The 18015-nt window shown below is 45.0% G+C and overlaps 1 protein-coding gene across 1 annotated transcript in view; it reads left to right on the top strand.

The window, feature by feature from the left end:
* Nucleotides 1-478: 478 nt before the first annotated feature.
* rhbdf1a (rhomboid 5 homolog 1a (Drosophila)) overlaps nt 479-18015 on the top strand; it is a 29471-nt gene continuing 11934 nt past the window's right edge. The window contains exon 1 of the mRNA XM_071518647.1: nt 479-755. The gene's annotated coding sequence lies outside the window, so the exon portion shown is untranslated. The remainder of the gene's footprint in view (nt 756-18015) is intronic.

Genomic DNA, 18015 nt, shown 5'->3' with positions numbered 1-18015 from the left:
CTACAATAGGCGTGTATCAAAAAAACAACAACAAAGTGGTGACGTAAGGAACGACACGTTAAATTCATCTTTTATTGTCAAATCCAACATGAAGCATTTTTTGTAGTTAGTTATGATTCACTGTAGAATTGCATAACTGTCTATGCTGTAGGTAGAGACAGTGACACTTATAATTAAAACCATTCTGCCATTGTGCCTTTTTGCAGTGAGGGAAATAAAACAATCCGTTCCTCGTGTGGCTGTTTAGGGCCCCTGGATCCCCCTCAGAGGCCCCTGGAGGTCCCCGGACCCCACTTTGGGAACCACTGGCTGAGGATATCGCTTAGTCACCGCCGTTAACGGAGTGAAGCAGCGCCTCCCTGCGTACACCGATTGGCTGGTTGAGTTTGACGGGCTTGCTTTCGCTGCCGGCCGTCTCCGGTCCAGGGCGGGGCTGACTCTCCGTCAAACTGAGCTGGGCTACAACCGGCAGAGGAAAACTTACCCCGGCTGATCCATGGAGGAGTGTGGGAATGCTCTGTCCGTAGGTGGGAATAAGAGAACCGGACCGCAGCGTTTAGGCCACGTCCTGGACTGTCAGAGTAAACACTAGAGCTCCGGCTCGACACCAAAACATCTGCGGGGAATTAAAGCACATTTATTCCTGCTGCTCTGTCAGGATGATGTGACAAATCACTCTTCTACTGCCTGGGAAATCTGTCAAATCGGATTTTTTTTTTCATTGCTGGAAATCACCTGACCTGGTTATCATAAGGGTAAGTTGTGTTATTATTTCATGACTGTCTCATGTGTCGCCTATATGGGGAAGGCAGCGGCGGCAGCGGCGGCGTGAGGACGCGCTCACCGTCGTGACCAGGAAGGATAAATAAGCGTATAGGCTTCTAGTCGATTGAATTACTCGTCAATTAATCGGCACGGGGATCCTTCACGCACAGAGTGGACATAGCCACAGCATCATTTATGCCACAGTGTGCTATATGCCACCTGCGCTGCCTGTACAGTGGACTTTTCATATTGAAAGTAGGCTATTTAAAGTGGCCGTGTAGTCTAACTGGGTCTACCGAGGCCCACGCGCAGTAGCATGGGAAATCATCATTAAAAAAAAAGTAATGTACACACACTCTGGAGGTGTTCAAATGGAGTGAATGAGGTGTGAAGTGGTTTCTCGTACCTAATAACAGGCTAAATGACTTTTTTTTTTTTTAGAATTTGAACTTTTAATACGCACGTAATTCAGTTCAGATTACAGTCATTAGAGCCTCTATAATGGTTTTAATTAAACGAGTATCCAAGATCTATCACATTATCTCAGTGGCTCGTGACAGAGGAAAGATAGCTTGGCCTACTTTTGCCTTAACGAGTGAGCTTAAATGAAGACGTTATCCAATAACACAACAGTCATACAACACATTACTCATACAGTCATACCATACCATGACCTAACGGGTAGCTGTTCCTCCTCCTCTTCTTCCTCCTCCTCCCCCTCCACCTTCTCATCCTCATGATCATCATCAACATCATCATCATCAACATCATCAGTGACAAACTTGAATGTTTATGCAAGTTTATGTGTTTCTGTTTGTGCTCTCATACTTTTTGTTTTGGTTTGTATTCTTACTCAACTCATTACAGGCCAAATTTTCTCAGAATAATGTGGACCATGTCTTAAATGTAATTAATTTTTCTTTACTTATATGTGTTTTATAATATTAAATACCATCTTCTCTCTATAAAGCAACACAAATTGCAGCATAATACATTTCTCTTGCTATATCATAGATAACTCTGATGCCATGTTGAGTCACACATTAAAAGGTCACATAATTTATATTAAAAATGTGGAGAGCAGCAAACTTCTCCTATCAGCCTTTCTGCTCTTGACCTTCTGAACCTGGGAGGTTTTTCATGGGATCTTTTGTTTTCTGCTGAATTGTGGCTTGTATGAGGCAGCAACACCAGTGACTCCAACTGCCTCATGACAGACAGACAGACAGATAGATGTGCATGAACTCCACAAACTTAGTTTCATGAACCACCTACATGCTTCAGCTCCACTCCTCGGAGATTGGCAGCCGTAGGAAAACAGCTCACATATTCATTAAGTGCGTCTTGTTGACATCAGAAAGGTTACGCACTCCGATGTCCTACGATACCTGGGCAGGCTGAAGTGAAACGGGAGACATACTGTATTAGAAACTGCTGAGTTATTTTGGCAGACAGAACATAGGAGCACATGGCCTGCCCTGATTTGTGTGCCCAGTGTTCCTGAAACATTATCTCATGGAGGGGGGATCATGGCTGGGGGTGATGTAATCACACCGATAAAGCAGGGGCCCGACGTGTGATAGTGGCAGCCATGCTCATCCTCTGTGTCTGCTCCAACTGGACCCCAGAGAGACTATTCCCAGTGTGTGTGTGTGTGTGTGTGTGTGTGTGTGCTGAATGTTTATGTGTGTGTGTGCATGTGGGTATGTGATACTGTCAGAGCGTCTGAGAGGGAGCTGGGAGTAGCTCTGGTGAGGCAGGTGGACCAACCAGGCCGGCGTGTGTTGACTGGCTGGTATGTGAGTGTTTCAGGGGGCTGCTGAGGGGGCAACACTCAAGTCATGCCTGCATGACTCATGGCGCAGTATCTGTCTGTCTGCCGGTCCGGCCAAGTGCACAGTCCTGTACGGCGTTCAAAAGAGCTGCAGAGCAGGATCTTACGCTCACTGGTCATGTTACCAACCGTCACTCCTATGACAGACTTGCTTTCACCTGCCAGTTTGGAATAGACTTTTCTTTCCGTACATCTTTTTTTTCCTAGGCCTTGCAGCAAGGACAGTATGTGATATGTTGATGTTTGTCATGTGTAGCTTAATCATTTCAAGATGCTGTATCCACACGCAGGACACGGTTACTTAACCCAGAATGCGCCCTCTTTGTAGATTTGATGCTCTGCTGATGAGATGACACAGACTGCACTGGAAACACAAAGCAGCTATGCATTTCCCGGAAAAAATCTGCTGAAATCTGAAATCTGCTGGTGATGGAACGTGGGTGTTCTCTCTGTGATTGTTGGTCATTTTCTTCAGTCTCTGGACAGAGATCTTTGAGTTCAGACAAAATGAACGTCACTGGGCTGAACAGTCCCATGTGTGCAGAACACATGCTCCTCTCAAGCACCTAAGGCTGTTTTCAGCAATGAACACATCTATATCACATGAGTCAAAAATCTGTGAGAATTAGATTATTGGATAACCTGAAGTTCACCATTCTTATCGGCCTGGATAGCATTTTGCTCTATGTGATTAGTGTAATAGTAAGGCACAGTATCTGCTATATTTAGTCTACATCTGTAATATTTTAGGCATGTGTAATTTTCAAAGGATTTCAATGGGTAGCATAATATGTTGATTACATAATATTTTGACATTTATATTTATTACATCATTGATAATTGTAGTTGCATCCAGTTCCTTGAAGCATTTCAAGTGTTCAAACATTCCAATGTTTGTAATGTCTTCAAGTGTTATAGCGCTAAATTATATACTCCCATCTCTCAAACTCTCATACATCAGTCATCACAGTCATTGACAGATTTGTGTGAAAATCTACTACAGATAAGATCGAATGCTGCATGTGTAGATTTGTAAATGTGGGGCAAGGCAACTGTATCTGGTGAGGTAAAACATGTCAACCGACTTGTTCTGCTACTTTAGAGACAATAAGCACGCTCTTCCTGCTAAGTAGATCGGTTACAACTGTTCCCACAGTGGAAGTCAAACAGACGATGCTTTAAAGGACGTCAGGTATGGTTTTACAGAGGATTGATGGTGAGAGCGCCCACAGGCCCTGTTTGATCTATAGGCCCCATTGATACTCGCTCAGCTTGTACCATGCTGAGCGAGTATCAGTGCTTTACTGTGGCTTCAGTCTAGGGATTTGACTAAGTTGTCATGGGCAAAAACAGTGATCTTTTTTATGTCAAACATTTAATGTGGTATTTGCAGATAAATGAAAATCATGTTGTGTCTCCAGTGTCTGCAGTGCATGTGTAACGAGGAATGTAAGCAGACACATTCTGCCAGGTCGCCAGAACAAAACAAAAAAACACCATCATGTGGCGTTCTGGTTTTAATTATACAGTAAATGGTGTTTGTTGCCAGTCCAAATCATCTTCCCGTGGCTGCCTGTTTTTCTCTCTGAAAATACATCGCGTATTGCACGATCTGAGCGCGCTTCCTCTGTTTGTGTGACTCACAGTCGCGCTCCCACCAATTGTTCCTGTCCCAGTGACATCTTGGCGGCAGCGTGGTGCAGAGGCAGCCATGACAGCAAAATCAGTTGTGATGTAATGCTGTAATGCAGCAGCAGCAGCAGGGCTATTTCAGGTCTACCTCTGGTCTCCAAGGCCTCGGTCTGCCAGCTCGCCACTCTGCCCCTCTCTCAGTCAGTCAGCACCTCATCTGTCAAGAGCCAGACGGCCGCGCGTGAACCGGCACTCAGAGGAATTTACTAGAAACTTTGACGCACAGGCTCCTTGATACGACTCGGGTGGGTTGTAGGTGTGATCAGCTTGGATTGTTTTCGCAGTTTTTTGGTTTAAGCTGATCTTAGGCTGTAGCAGAGTATGAAAACATCTAATTTAAGGCTGGTAGTTACAGGGTGTTTCGCGGTGGTATTCTCTCTGAGATTGTGTCTGAGGCCGGTTAACCTCGGGGGCAAACCTAATTTTCAGGGCTGTGGGAATGCTGTGTGTTTTCCCAGAAGGCCGGCGCCTGGAGAAGCAGCAAGGACTCCTTGAACTTTGATCTTCCTCTCTGAGTGTGCACGGCTCTCGGAGGGCGGGTCCACGGATAACCCAATAAAAATCTTTCTCTCCAAACGGTGCCGTGGGACAGAATGATGTCGGGGGTTTTTTGTTTGCGTGCAGACCCACGCCTGGGTAAAGTCTCACGACAGAGAGTTTGTTTTCTAAGCTCAAACAATGCCTCAGAATGTCATGTCCGCCGTCCGTATCATATCGTGCCTCAGAAAAATACGACTTGATGGATTGCCACCTTGAGAAAATCAATGCAGTCACCTTGTCATAAACGTACTTACAAAAAGGGATTGTATCATCATCATCATCATCGTTTTTTTTTCTTTACTCTCTGTTATTTCCCAAAGGATTTTACAGACCAGAACTAAATGTAGCCTAAAAGACATCCAGTATATTTTCTTCTTCTTTTTACTGTGACAATTTTCATGTAAATTACAAATTGTTATCAGACTCTTTATCCCATAGTGGAGGCTGCCGTTTAATGCATTCAGCACAGGCCTCTGCTGCTGTAACGAATGCACGGTGCAGTGTCTGTTTACTCTTTCTCAGATCATTGTCGGGACCCAGTGTAGCGACACCCAGACTGATACAGTATCGCAGCGCTGTTACAGTGGGGATGAGAGTGCAGTTTTAAATAGGATAGCCTTCCCCCACTCCGCCTCCCCCCGCTATCTTTGGCACAGTCAGCCGTCATACCCAGGGGCTGTGAATCCTCATTGTGTACCAGACTGCTAAACTCAAGTTGACTGTTCCCTGAATGGAACTGCACACACACGCACACACACACACACACACACACACACACACACACACAGTTATATCTGGACAGCCTCAACAGTCCCACCAACATCACATACCACGGGCCAAACTCACTCCAACAGCTTTTCCCAGAAATGAGGGTGTGCTTTGGACTCCTCTGTGGCTTGTCCTTTACTGGATTTTTCGGAAGAGGTGGATCTAAGACAGTGTGCTACTCAATGTGAGCACACTTTACATTCGCACTGAGACCGAACCACTTGACCGGAGCTTTGAAGTACCAGCGTTGAAGGGTCACCATAGCGTGCCGTCGGTGCCTCTTGAAGTGATATTTTCAGATGAAGTTGTACAAATAGATTTCAGTTAATCTGTTGGCTAGTGTTTAATGTTTGTCAGTCAGAAGGATTGAAGTGGCTTCGAGCCAGGTGCCTTTGGCATATTTGAACAAGTGCCTGATCCTGTAATTCTCTTCTTCAGAGTCAACCCTCCTGTCCTTCTCTGCTGCCTCTGCTTCTCTTCACACCCATGCCAACTTTCCCTTCCATTTGCCAGTTGTCAGAGCTTGTAATGACCTGTGCCAGGGAAAATGATGTAAAGCCTCTCATTTATGCTGCCCGGTTGATCACGCCCAGCAATACTGAAGCCATCACGCTGGAAGCATAATATCTGGTGAAGCACATTCGCACACAGTGACGCGAACACAAACACTTTGAACAGTAATGCAAAATCAAAAGCAATTAATTCCTTGAGGCTGTCAGGGTTTGTACTCCCACTCTGTGCAGACATATAACCTCTTATTCTGCTCTGAATTATATGTACCAACTCTTCACCACCATTATATTTCCCGATCATACATAGTTAATCCTTAGCGCGAGATTATTTATTTAGTTTGTCAAAGCATGTACAGAGAGGGGAAGTGTCCCTATGTCTGCGCACTGCGACCTGGGGGAAAAACACTGACTTCATTTCCATAGACGCAGAGTCTGTGTGTTTTCTTTAGTTAAATCAGGAGAGTGAAGAGGCCTCCCCCACATTGGGCCTGCGAACGTCCCGAGGGCCCTGCCCCAGCCTTCCTAGTTTTCCCGGCCTTCCTGTGCCTTTGTCGGGAGTTTTCCACAGATCTGTGAGCCCAGCTGGCTGAGCTTGGCTTCATTCTTCTCTCTCTCTCTCTCTCTCTCTCTCTCTCTCTCTCTCTCTCTCTCTCTCTCTCTCTCTCTCTCCCTGACCCCCGGCCCGGAGGCCCGGCCTCGCCTCTGACTGCTCCCCCGGGTCACACTCACTTCCTCAGTGTAACCTTTATCGCAGCAGAACGTATGGATTATTACCCAGTAAATGAACATGTCTTAAACAGTTCTGTTGAATGAAACATGGGAGCGGGCGGCTGTCAGCGGTGCAGGGAAATTAAAAACTCCACTTGCTTTGATCAGTGAACACCGGCGACCCTGTTTTTTATACCAGAGTTCTCTCTCTCTGCTCTTTTTTGTGCGCTGTGCAAATGACATCCTGAATGATCTGAAATACAAAGGTTAACACAATATGGCATTTCCATTGTATCCTCTTCATGTTGATAGCAGTTTGGCAGTAAAACTGCAAAAAAGGTTAGGGGTAGGTTAGGGTTAGGTTAAAGATATTGGCTTTTGTTTCAAGGGAATTCCTGAAATAAGTGAAATTACATTGGACTATTGAACTATTTCACCCCATTGTCTGAATTTTTCACTTGTTTTAAGAAATTAAGATTTTAAGACTGAATATGACATTAAATTACTTGTTAAGACATTCTTGCAGTATATAGAGTATGAGACAATGCATCTTGTGCAGATGTTTTGGATTAAATATTATTCAAGCCACTTTTACACATACACAGTTACACATGGATCTCATAATGTTCTTTATTTTCCCAAAGGTTGTGCTAAGAACTGTCTTTGAACACCAGTCAGGGCAAGGCACCGCCTTGAGGAGTGATTTTCAATTGTTTTTTCATCAGGACCCAAATCTGACCTCAAATTTAATTTGAGTCAGTAGTCCACTATCTAAGTTATTAAACACCCTGCCAGAATGTCTTGTGACCCACTTTAGTGTCCCAACCCAGCGGCAGAGGAACCCCGCTCTAGACCCAGAGATTAATCCTATGGGTTGGAAATGTTAGAGATCATATCAGCAGTGCTCGGTTTGAATAGTCGTGCCTTTTTTTATGCATTTTGGGCAGAGGGTATGTTGTAGCTGATGTATGTGGGAATGTGTACACAAGGAGTCTGAGAGGTGGTGGGAAGCAGAGCGCATTCTCTAGGTGTGAGTAAGTGCTCGCCTGTCTGTCAAACCAGAGACTGTGCTACACCTTCCATAAGTCACCCGCAGCAAGAGAAACTCTGTCTTTGTGCCTTTAAGACTCATTTTAATGATGGCTCTCTGCCTCAACTGTTTCTCTTTCATCCGCATATTTCCTTGTGTAACACATGAAAGAGATTCAAATACGGAAGCTTCATTAAAATGACCTAGTTGTAGAACAAAAACTGTTTTCCCTCCCTCAAATCCACAGGGGAATCCAGAAAAGTAAATAGGTCTCTGAGGCTGAAGCCACTGCAAATTAAAATCCTTCTACCTGTGCTGCCTCAAGTTCGTACCGTCATCTCAGGCGGAGAATTTAGCTCATCTATGACAGTGAATGTGAAGTGGTGCAGATGAAGGCTGGTGGTGTCGTTGAGAGCTCAGCTGATATTCAGCCTCCTTCGCTTGACTGTTAACTCAGATTATGCACACATACACACACACACATATACAAATAGACACACATGCACATACTCACCCACCCACAAACGCGTGCACACACATTTGCGCACAGCCTCCGCTGGTGAAAATCAATGCAGTCAATCAACGGTCTGTACTCTGCTGTCATGTGTCTACAAGTCTTTCAAGGAGACATTTTCCCCATTCTCTGCAATTGCATGCAGAGGTTACAACCATCAGAGGCTTTTTAGTAATTTCAGCAAGTGTTGCCTTGGAGCTGCTTCTGTGGAGCAGAATAATGCGTGCCTCGCTAAAACGTATGAAAGATGGAAAGGAAAGGATAGAAAACTTAATTAGACCTTACTATGAAGGTTGACTCAATCTGTGTGAAAGATTACAGAGACTTTGAAATTACACATAGAGGCTCATTCCCTGCTGAACAGGATGAATTATGAACTAGTTACATTTTTAAATATATGAATTAGAGTTTGAACATTAAATGGGTTAATGTGGGATATTCATGACTTGTGAATGTTTAACAAAGCTTTCCATAGCTGAAAGTGGTTTAACATGATTTTCTGTGCATGTGTGGATGTTGGATGTGTTTTTATCACACATGAGTTTTTATCACACATCCTTGGTTGTGGGTGCGCCTCCTGTCTGGTTGATACAGATTGACCTCATTATCTTTTTTTCAAAGATTAGCAAGATTTAGGGGGTATTTTTAACACGGAGGGCCAACAGCTGAAAGCTAACATGGGGGCTGCTGGGGGGCCACAGGCAAAAGAAGGCAATTGGATATAAATTATTTAGAAATGTAAGAAACAGGTATTCTCTTCTTAAGTCTCATGGTGTGTGTTAATATGCCTTTTAATAAGGTATAATGGTAAGTTATTTCAAAATCACTGGTCAGATATGATTTAATTGCATCAGAAGAGAACCATTAGAAACATCCTCTGAAACCCCTTTGAGCGCCAAAGATTTTTGTGGATTTTTGCTCGCTGGCTCTGCGTTACGGACAGATTGATTTGGACAACTTCCATTCTCTCCTCTGCCTGAATCCATGCTAATATGCCTAATTCCCTTCGTCCCAGCGCTACAGGCCACGCTTCGCCTCCTCTCTTCAATAGAAACGTCAGCTTTGATGTCACACTACATGTGAGATCTCACTCTCTGGCCACTCTCTTCGCTGCGCCAGGATGTGCGGCAGGCCTGAATCAAAGTAGGCCTGTGATTTTCCGCGTAGTATCTTGACTTGCGATGCATGCATCCTCATGGCTGGGGATGGGATGTGTATGTTTACATGTGCGGCGTGGATGCGTCCGTGCACATGCGAGCGAGCGTATGTTGTTTCTGTGCCCGTGTGGACCGGACACGGAGAATACTCCCGGACAGCAGTGTGTTTCCTGCCTTCTTCGTGTGTCTCCAGCTCCTCTGCTCGCCACTTCCTTCCTCCCAGCCCTCCTCTGTTAAACAAGCAGTAATCTGACCTCTCCATGCTGGTGGTCTCCCAGAGAGGATGTGGGATGACAGAGCTGATGGCTTTCCTTTGTGAAGTATTTTTAATCCTGTTGATTGATTAGATCACAAGGATAAACTTAAACAGTCTAGAGAGTAATGCGATGCCGGCAGCCTGTGGCGCTATTGTTTCTCTGTTTTTAGGATTTGGGTATAGCTGTCATACATGAAGCATCTCCAATACAACGTCTCCGTCTCTCCGCTACACCATCATGGGGTTAACTGGTCTTGTGCCTCGCCAAGAGTAATTATCTCAATAGAGAATTTGCTTAGTCCACCATTTCAATTGATGAAGGAATGAAACCCTCAGCCTGCTCTTGCTTTTTTGACGATGATCGGTAGCTGCACAATGACCCTCGTTCAGCCCAGTGCACATCAGCCCGACGCAGGGCGGACAATGCAGCCTTTTGTAGGCTTGATTCAGGCTGATATCATGCTGGAAACTATTTAGATGGGGATCACATGTTGTTAGGGCACGCTGTTGCTGAGAGTCTCCTCTTACTCACTTAACAGGAGAATGTCTGACTTCCCACAGACAATAAGGTGCTTGTTTGTAGTTTCGGGACGTATCTGGGAATACTGGGACTGGGAGGAAAGATGGCTTGTTTCCCTTTGTTGTCTAAAGAAGCTTCTCTTGTTAAGCCATAAATCTAAGATACTGCGTCCAGTGAGGGAAGGTCAAGGGGTCAAACCCACACCACAACCTTGTCAGAAAGTCAAATGCTAATGTTATTGATCTCCTGATAATGGCAAGTTGTGCAGATAGAGATCTTCCACATTTACATCGGTCATCATGTTAGGCTGGTGTGACAACACAGGTCCAATTTGGAAATTCATTATGGAAATAAAACTATTTCCGTGCTTGATTGGGCAAGGCTTTCAGATTTATCTGACATCTACAGATAATGTCTTCTACTGTAAAATTGGAAATTATGAGACAAGCCTTTGGGTTTTTGAAAAACATTTTGAATCGTATTACATTCATTTCACAATTTCACTTAAGAATTCTGGTTGCTTCTCATCCCTGCTAGGTATGCAGGATAAATAAGTGGCTGCTAACATCACGTTCTATCATATTTACTGCCATAGACATACCAATTCATTTCAAAGGTAGACGTGTAACTACAGACAGATTTTTCCTATAATTATTTGGTTCCATATGATCACCGTTGCCGTCGGTTTTTAACATCTACCAGAGTTGCTTGTTGCCCTCTGAGAGGAGGTCAGGTCCTTGTGAGTATCACACTCATGCTGAATTTCATTAACTCCACTCAGCACTCAGCTCTTACTGGCCTCGAGTGTTTTGTCCATACTGTCTGCATCTCATGCACATGCTCTCCATGCCCCGGTGTGTAGGCGTTCAGTAGCTATCAGGGGCCTTCCCGCTCCATCCTAGGTGGTGAGCTTCTGCTGCTGGAGATACTGAGATAAGTTTCTGTGGGAAACAAATAGTTTTCAGGTCTGTGGTCTGACAGCTGGTCCCAGCCTAAAACTAACTGCTTATCAACTGCTTTATCCCAGAGGGGTGAAGGCCGTTTCACTGTGTGTCGAGCCCACAGGGTGTTAGCTGATCTAACTAAAGTGGCCACACAGTGTGCACACAAGTCGCTTGTTATTGTATTAAACCATATCTAGTTGTCTTAAAGTGTGAGGTGTATATGCAGCCCACGCGGAGGGAGTTTTACAGTCGGCTGCTTCCTCGAGATTAGAGACACAAACACTGGCCTGGACTCAGACAAGATACAGATGTACTGAGTGAGCCTTGTTTTTCCATCAAAGTGAAGACAGATCCCCTGCACCGTCTATTTCTAGTGTTGAGGACTGAGCCCATTTACACTACTGAGAAAAGAGACACCGTAGCCAGCGGACTCGGCCATATGGAGCTCCAGTGGAAAATACAGTAAATAATTCACCTGAGCAAGACTAAATAATTCAAGTGTTGAATTAGCCACGCATGTAATAATGCTTCACCAATATAGAAAAGAAGGAATAAACTTTCAGCTCAGTGGAGCACAAGTGGCTGGCTAACACCATTCTGTTCATAGACATGTTGAGATTAAAGTAATTATGTATTCTGATAGCAGAGTACTGTTGAGCCACCTCACCTCTCCTTCATATTGATTCGCTGAGGAGGATATTGCTGCACAGTGAGAGGCCGTCTCCTTTGCTGATAACCTGGCACAATTTCTAGGCCCTGCATTAGCTTGGAAATACGCAAGGCTTTGTGGAGAGAGATGGGAAGATGGCAAATACAGATATTGCTTCAGGTGTTGTTCATTTCTTGCAGGGAGATAAATGGACACATCCAGGCGTATAAAAACTAGTTTGATCTGTAAAGCCTTTGAGAGATGCAGTCACATTCGCTTTTGTCAGGATAAAGCCCACCGCCTTGAGATCTGGAGCAGGATGTTTTTCATATCGGTCTACAGTTTCATCCAGCAGTACATTTGCAATTGAGTTCTATAAATACACCACATGCGCACAGCCCTCTGTTGGACAGCCATTTATACTTTCGTTGCGCTATTCATATCTCTGGCACTCGATCCTGTCATTTAGTAAACACTGTTATGACAGTAGGAGAGCTTGGCAATGGACCCAATACAAATCTGTCACTCTCGCTCCAAACTGAAACCACTGAGACTAAAAGGTTAACTCTGCATTGTAAAACCACACTGTGTGCTGACAGACTGAGCTGAAGGTCCCGTGAAAAAACATGGGAAAGTGCACGAGCTTCCCCACCCTCCTATGACTGGGCCTGTCAGCCATGCCCACCCTGCACCACCCACCTTGCCAGTCATAGCAGCCCCACCCGCCCACCAGCCCTGCCCCTCAGCCAGCCGTGACACTTGATCCCGGGGTCAGCTGCGGTGGATATTTCTGCTGTCTCTCTGTGTGTGTTTTTTAATGTCATAAGGGATAGTTTGGTGTGACAGCCTGTCACATGTTACTAGGGTCATTTCAGATGGCTGCAGCTTTACCGCTGCTCGGTAGCGTTTCCCTCTCTGGCCTGCGGCTACATTTTGTCGAGTATTTCCTCTCCTGTAAGAGGGGCGCATTCTTTTCTCTTCTACTGATCCTGAGCTGAAATTTCATTCTTGTTGGAGAGCAATGTGTGTGGAAGCCATGTGTTGGAGTCACACTGTTCTGTTAGTCACCAGAGAGCCAGAGCAGACCAGAGAAGAAGAGACACATAGCAGAACAAGAGAGAAATAGACACACTGACTACACCCTTGGCTCTATCTCTGAGATAACTCTGCGCCCAAATCAGCTTCCACAGTTAGTGTAGTCACCTATTTATGTCTACTCTGCAATATAACACGTTTATTTTTAGTGCTTTTATCTGTTTCTGTTCTCACCCAAACAAAATATTGGTAGCTTTGCAGGTTTTGTCAGCTTCTTAATTGGTCCTGGTTGGAAGCAGGATGTACTATATAAAGATCAAAAGCACCATTCTGCAATTAATGCACAGATGGGCCTCAGATGGCTTGGAGTTACACAAAACACATGGCTACAGTGTTAGTAAGTGCAGCTGATTTATGTCTAGATCTTCTGTATGGGTCAGTTGCCAGATAGGTCGCTTCTTCAGATTGTTTTGCACATTCCTCCACGCTCACTTGAATGATCATGTGGTCTTGTTCTGGCTGATTATTATGAAATCCTGGTTTAGGGAACTGCCGATTTCGTAATTATGACATTTAATTTGAGAAAATGGCTGATTTTGTTTTCCTCTCATATTCAGAAGAGACTGTACCTCTACTTCTACATCTAGTTTCTATGATAGAGAGAGAAAGAGGGAGAGAGAGAGAATGCTAAGAGAGAGAAAGAGGGAGAGAGAGAGAATGCTAAGGGAGAGATCAGTGTTTAGAGAGAGTGAGCGTCTGAATACTGGTAGCTTAGTTTCCCGCTATTGTTTCCAGTGTCAAGCTTTGTTTCCAGCATGGAGTGAGACATAAGTAACAATGGATAGAAGGAGCATTTATGGTGAATGACTAAGTGTTAGGGTATGTATGGTGAAAGCTCAACATTAAATGCCATCAGGTTCGCAGTGCTTGAGAAAATAATCTATAAATCAGTCAGGAAATTGTAGCTATGTCATTAAGTAATGAAATACTATGCTTGCTACTACATAGCAAAAAGTTTACAGGAAACTACTACAAGACTAATTTGAGCCAAAGTGGTGAAAAAGTTGACCCGGAGCGGACAATGAAAGAGCAGCAGTTTAAAAACATGCAGAGGGAAGAGAAAGAGGACGAAAGAGAGAAAGGAGGAACAAAGGCCCGGGGCCAGGAAGTGCTGCAGCTCTTAGGAATGAGGCATCCGGACTTCTCACTACCCAGATTAATGAGGTCATCCATCATGGCGCCTACCCGTGCGCGCTAGTTGGCGATTCCTCCGCCCTACTGTCCACCCCGGCTGTGTGGAGCGAAGGCCAGCCACCTGAGGCTCTGTCAGCCACACGGTCGCACGGCGCTGTCAGCCGCCCTCGGTGCGGCTGCAGCCTCCCTGCCTCCTGTAGAGCAGCACACAGCAGCAGAGTACACACAGTACCCGGAAACCAGCCAGCTTCTGTCCACGTCGGTTAGACTTCATGTGGTTTCCTGCTCTGCCATTTCAGCTCGGTTCGGTTTCACCCGGAGATCTCGTGGAATGTGGGTATGGAATGCTGCGAGATTAGAAATGTAGGTTATGTCTCTGGATGGAGGACTTTTTGGAATGCACAAATATTTCACAAGACCATTTCAGAAATGTTTAATTCATAAGTTCTTTTTCAAAAACAACTGATGTGCCTACAGCTGACGGGACTATGAAGGCAATTTCACTTCAGTCGCGTGCAGTTTGTGTAGATGAAATGTGTTTTACTTACAGACGCTCTGTGTTCATCATTGCGTTTCATGTACAGGTGTGACTATGGGGACAAGAAATTTTAAACAAGGCATCCAAAAGAAAAGATGAGGGATCCAGCAAAAAGAGGCCACATCCAGGCTTATATTTTATTTATGATGAATGCGAAACAGGAGGGCGATGCTGTGGTGTGAGTCCCTGTGCACATGTGAGGTGTAACAGCAGCAGGAACAAGCACAAAATAAAGCAGTAGCACAGCCGCCGCCCCCATCAAGCCCTTTTCACTCAGGCACCTGAGTCTGTTCAAGATGGCACTTTGAGCTCCAGTGATCGAGCCTCTCTGCTGTTTGCCTCCCAGCCTCGCCTGTGACAGCTGGGCTTCTATTGTCATAAGCCAGTGCCTTTCTCTGCATGACTGGAGACCATTCAGCAAGTCATTATGTGAAATGATGGACGGAAAACTTCATTGGGCGAGAGTTTGCATGCAGTATGAAATACAATAGATTGCAGCTCCCCAGAGAGAGAGGAGAGAGAGAAACGCTGGTTAGCCTGTCAGCCTCAGACATGAATGCCTGCTGGACATCTCCGCACCTGGAGAGACCTCGGCTTGTCCTGGATGTTTTGTCTGCCTGTCCGTCTCCCCCCCAGCTAAAGGAGAGAAGTGGCCTTGTGAGGCAATGCCAGCCCCAGAATTAAAAACAGTCCATGCAGGGCTGTCTTGGGTCTTGTGACTGAGTAGGAAGTGTTCGTTTCTCACATGGGCTAGCCCGATGTAAAATGACGGCAGGAAGCCAATCTTGCAAAGCGCGGTGCAAAGGGATGGGAGTGGGTGTTTTCCCTCTCTTCAGATGTGAATGTAGAAGTCAAAACAAATCTCTTCAAGAAGCCAGATTAAATCATGGTGGTCTGAAGAATGTAGGTCCCAAATCAGTAGTGGGAATGTAAGCATTGTGGGAAACAATTACATACAACAACATTTCATACCACAAGCATTTCAACCAGAAAATGTGTGATCGCCTTGACCTTCAGATAACACAGGGTGCATTAGTTAAGTATTTGGTCAGGTTCAATCATTTCCAGTCTTGTCACACTATGCCATTTTAAGACTGATTTTCTTTTACTGTGGAGCTTGACCATGAACAGATAACATGCGCTGTCAAGGGAGGGCTAATCCTCTGGCCTGGGTAATTGCCAAATACAGAATTCAATCAACTCTCCTTTCCCCAAGGATATCTGCGCTGCTGAAGGACTTCCTGCCTATGCAGGCCTGTCTATCTCAAACAGGGACCGGCCTTGAGTCCTATCTTCTCTGTGCGGTGCTTTCTAATTACCACAGCGAAGGAGCGATGACTGACATCTTGAATACTCCCTCCTGGTTAAATAGGCAGGTCGCTGTCTTAGCCATGCTTGTGTTCGCGGTACAGACCATGCAGGCCTTTCCAACAACCCCCATCCTGAGACACGAGTCCCAGGCCCATGCCAGTTCAGCTGCCATGTTGACTTTGGAGGAAGACGAGAGAGAGAGAGAGAGACAGGCCTCCAAGGTGCTTGGCTTGGCTGTGTGTCCAACCTTGGAGGTTTACCTTGGGCTGCGACCAAATGCTCCAACAACCTACTGATCCGCAGGCAAATGTAAAATAGCAAAACCATGACAATAGACGCATGTCTGTGTTCATGCTGCAGCATCAGATTTTGTTTTTTATTGATTTCTAACATTGATTTATTGATTTATGACAAAACAAGGATCAACAGAACACTTCTATTTGGTATACCTTAGTACATAGAGACATTACAACTTCTCCAATATACACCAAATATTACTTGCCTCAAGCATTATTCAAGGTAATAGTATGCAATATTCATGATATACAGACATTAAACAAAACAACAGAAAAAATATTAGCGAGGCAAGACTAAATAAATAAAAAGAAAAACACATGAGAAATTCTGCATACATTCTTATGCATGTTCTGGTGCTGAAATGTATTTGGCCAGTTAGAATACAGTTTTTACGGGTATGTATTCTGTATGAGGTATAAATGCTCAGTGCTCCGGTCTCTGTATCATTTGAATCAGTCAGACATCTCAACTGCCCTCCCACTTCATTTCCATAGCTTTCAATATTTTTGAAGTCTCTATCTGTGTGGGCACAATCTGATTAGCAGGCATACAGCAGGCTGAAGGGGCTATGAAGCTGTAATTGCCTGTAAATGGCATTCGCTCACACAGAGACTAGATGCAAGTGAGGGTGAAAGGAGTAGGAGACAGTAGGCAGGAAAAAAAAAAGCCTTGAGCATGGAGGAGAACCTCGGCACAGGAACAATTAGAGTTGCTTAGCTTGCCTCCCTCCATCCCTGTTCCAGACCCTGGAGGCAGAGGAGCATCGACTCAGCATTCAGGGCAAACAGAGGCAGAGCTGAAGGAGGAGGAGTCGCAGCTCAGGCGCCAGAGCCGTCCGTTCCATCCCTCGATACGATCTGCAAACCTGGGGCCGATGCTCCCCCTGCACTCATTCACTCCCTATCAGGAACCCTGCTGTTTGAGCTAATGGCAAAAGTAATTAAATGTCGAGTGCTCTAGCCCTGGGCCAAGAGTGTGTGCCATTGTTGCAACGGTGTTGCGGTGAGTGGTGCACAGGCTCAGATACTGTGAACAGATTTGCATTTCCCTCCCGCTGGTGTTACTAGCTGGTCTATGAGAGAGATGGAGTCAGTGATGAGTCCTCTCTGTGGCGCTACAGGGAGGCTGGTTTAATAGTACATGTAAATGTGAGTGAAGGCACCCTGGCTTGGAGTGGAGTGGAGTGAATGTGAATGTGATAAGAAATGTGTCACTTTGCAACTCTATTTATAGGGATGGGACGATTTCAATGTATCACAATACAAAAATGTGGGGCAGAAAATGAATCGCAATATTAGCTCCATTTTATTCTGCTGTAGTAATCACAAATGCGACAGCTTGTCCATCACAATGTCACAAGCTCTCCATCAAAATGAAATTATTTGCGCTTTGTAATGGCATTTATAAGTTGTTGCTTACATTCTAGCAAGACAAAGCCATTGCTAGAAAGATTTGTGGCTCAGAAATAAACAAACTTTTATTTATTACATCGTATTGTGGTTGTATCAAATCGTGAACCCCATATTGTGCATCAAATCGTATCCCCCCCCCCCCCACACACACACACACACACACTTGTTACCCTCTCATTCTGGACCAGCCTGCTTTGTTCCTGTGTGCCCTGCTAATCTGGCCAAGTCATCACAGTCCAGACAGACAAAAAGTCAGAGGAGGTCAAACAGCATTCCATGGCAGAGCCTCCTAGGTGCACAAGGCCAAAACTTCTCAGCGTGGCAGGGAACGGATGATGT

Source organism: Centroberyx affinis, unplaced genomic scaffold (assembly GCF_046629955.1).
Source record: "Centroberyx affinis isolate AG114_WGS23_722 - 3 ecotype Tasmania unplaced genomic scaffold, CSIRO-AGI_Caff_v1 ptg000618l_1, whole genome shotgun sequence".
Classification (NCBI taxonomy): domain Eukaryota; kingdom Metazoa; phylum Chordata; class Actinopteri; order Beryciformes; family Berycidae; genus Centroberyx; species Centroberyx affinis.
The sequence above is the reverse complement of the archived record's forward strand: the minus strand, read 5'-3'. Positions and strand labels throughout refer to the sequence as shown.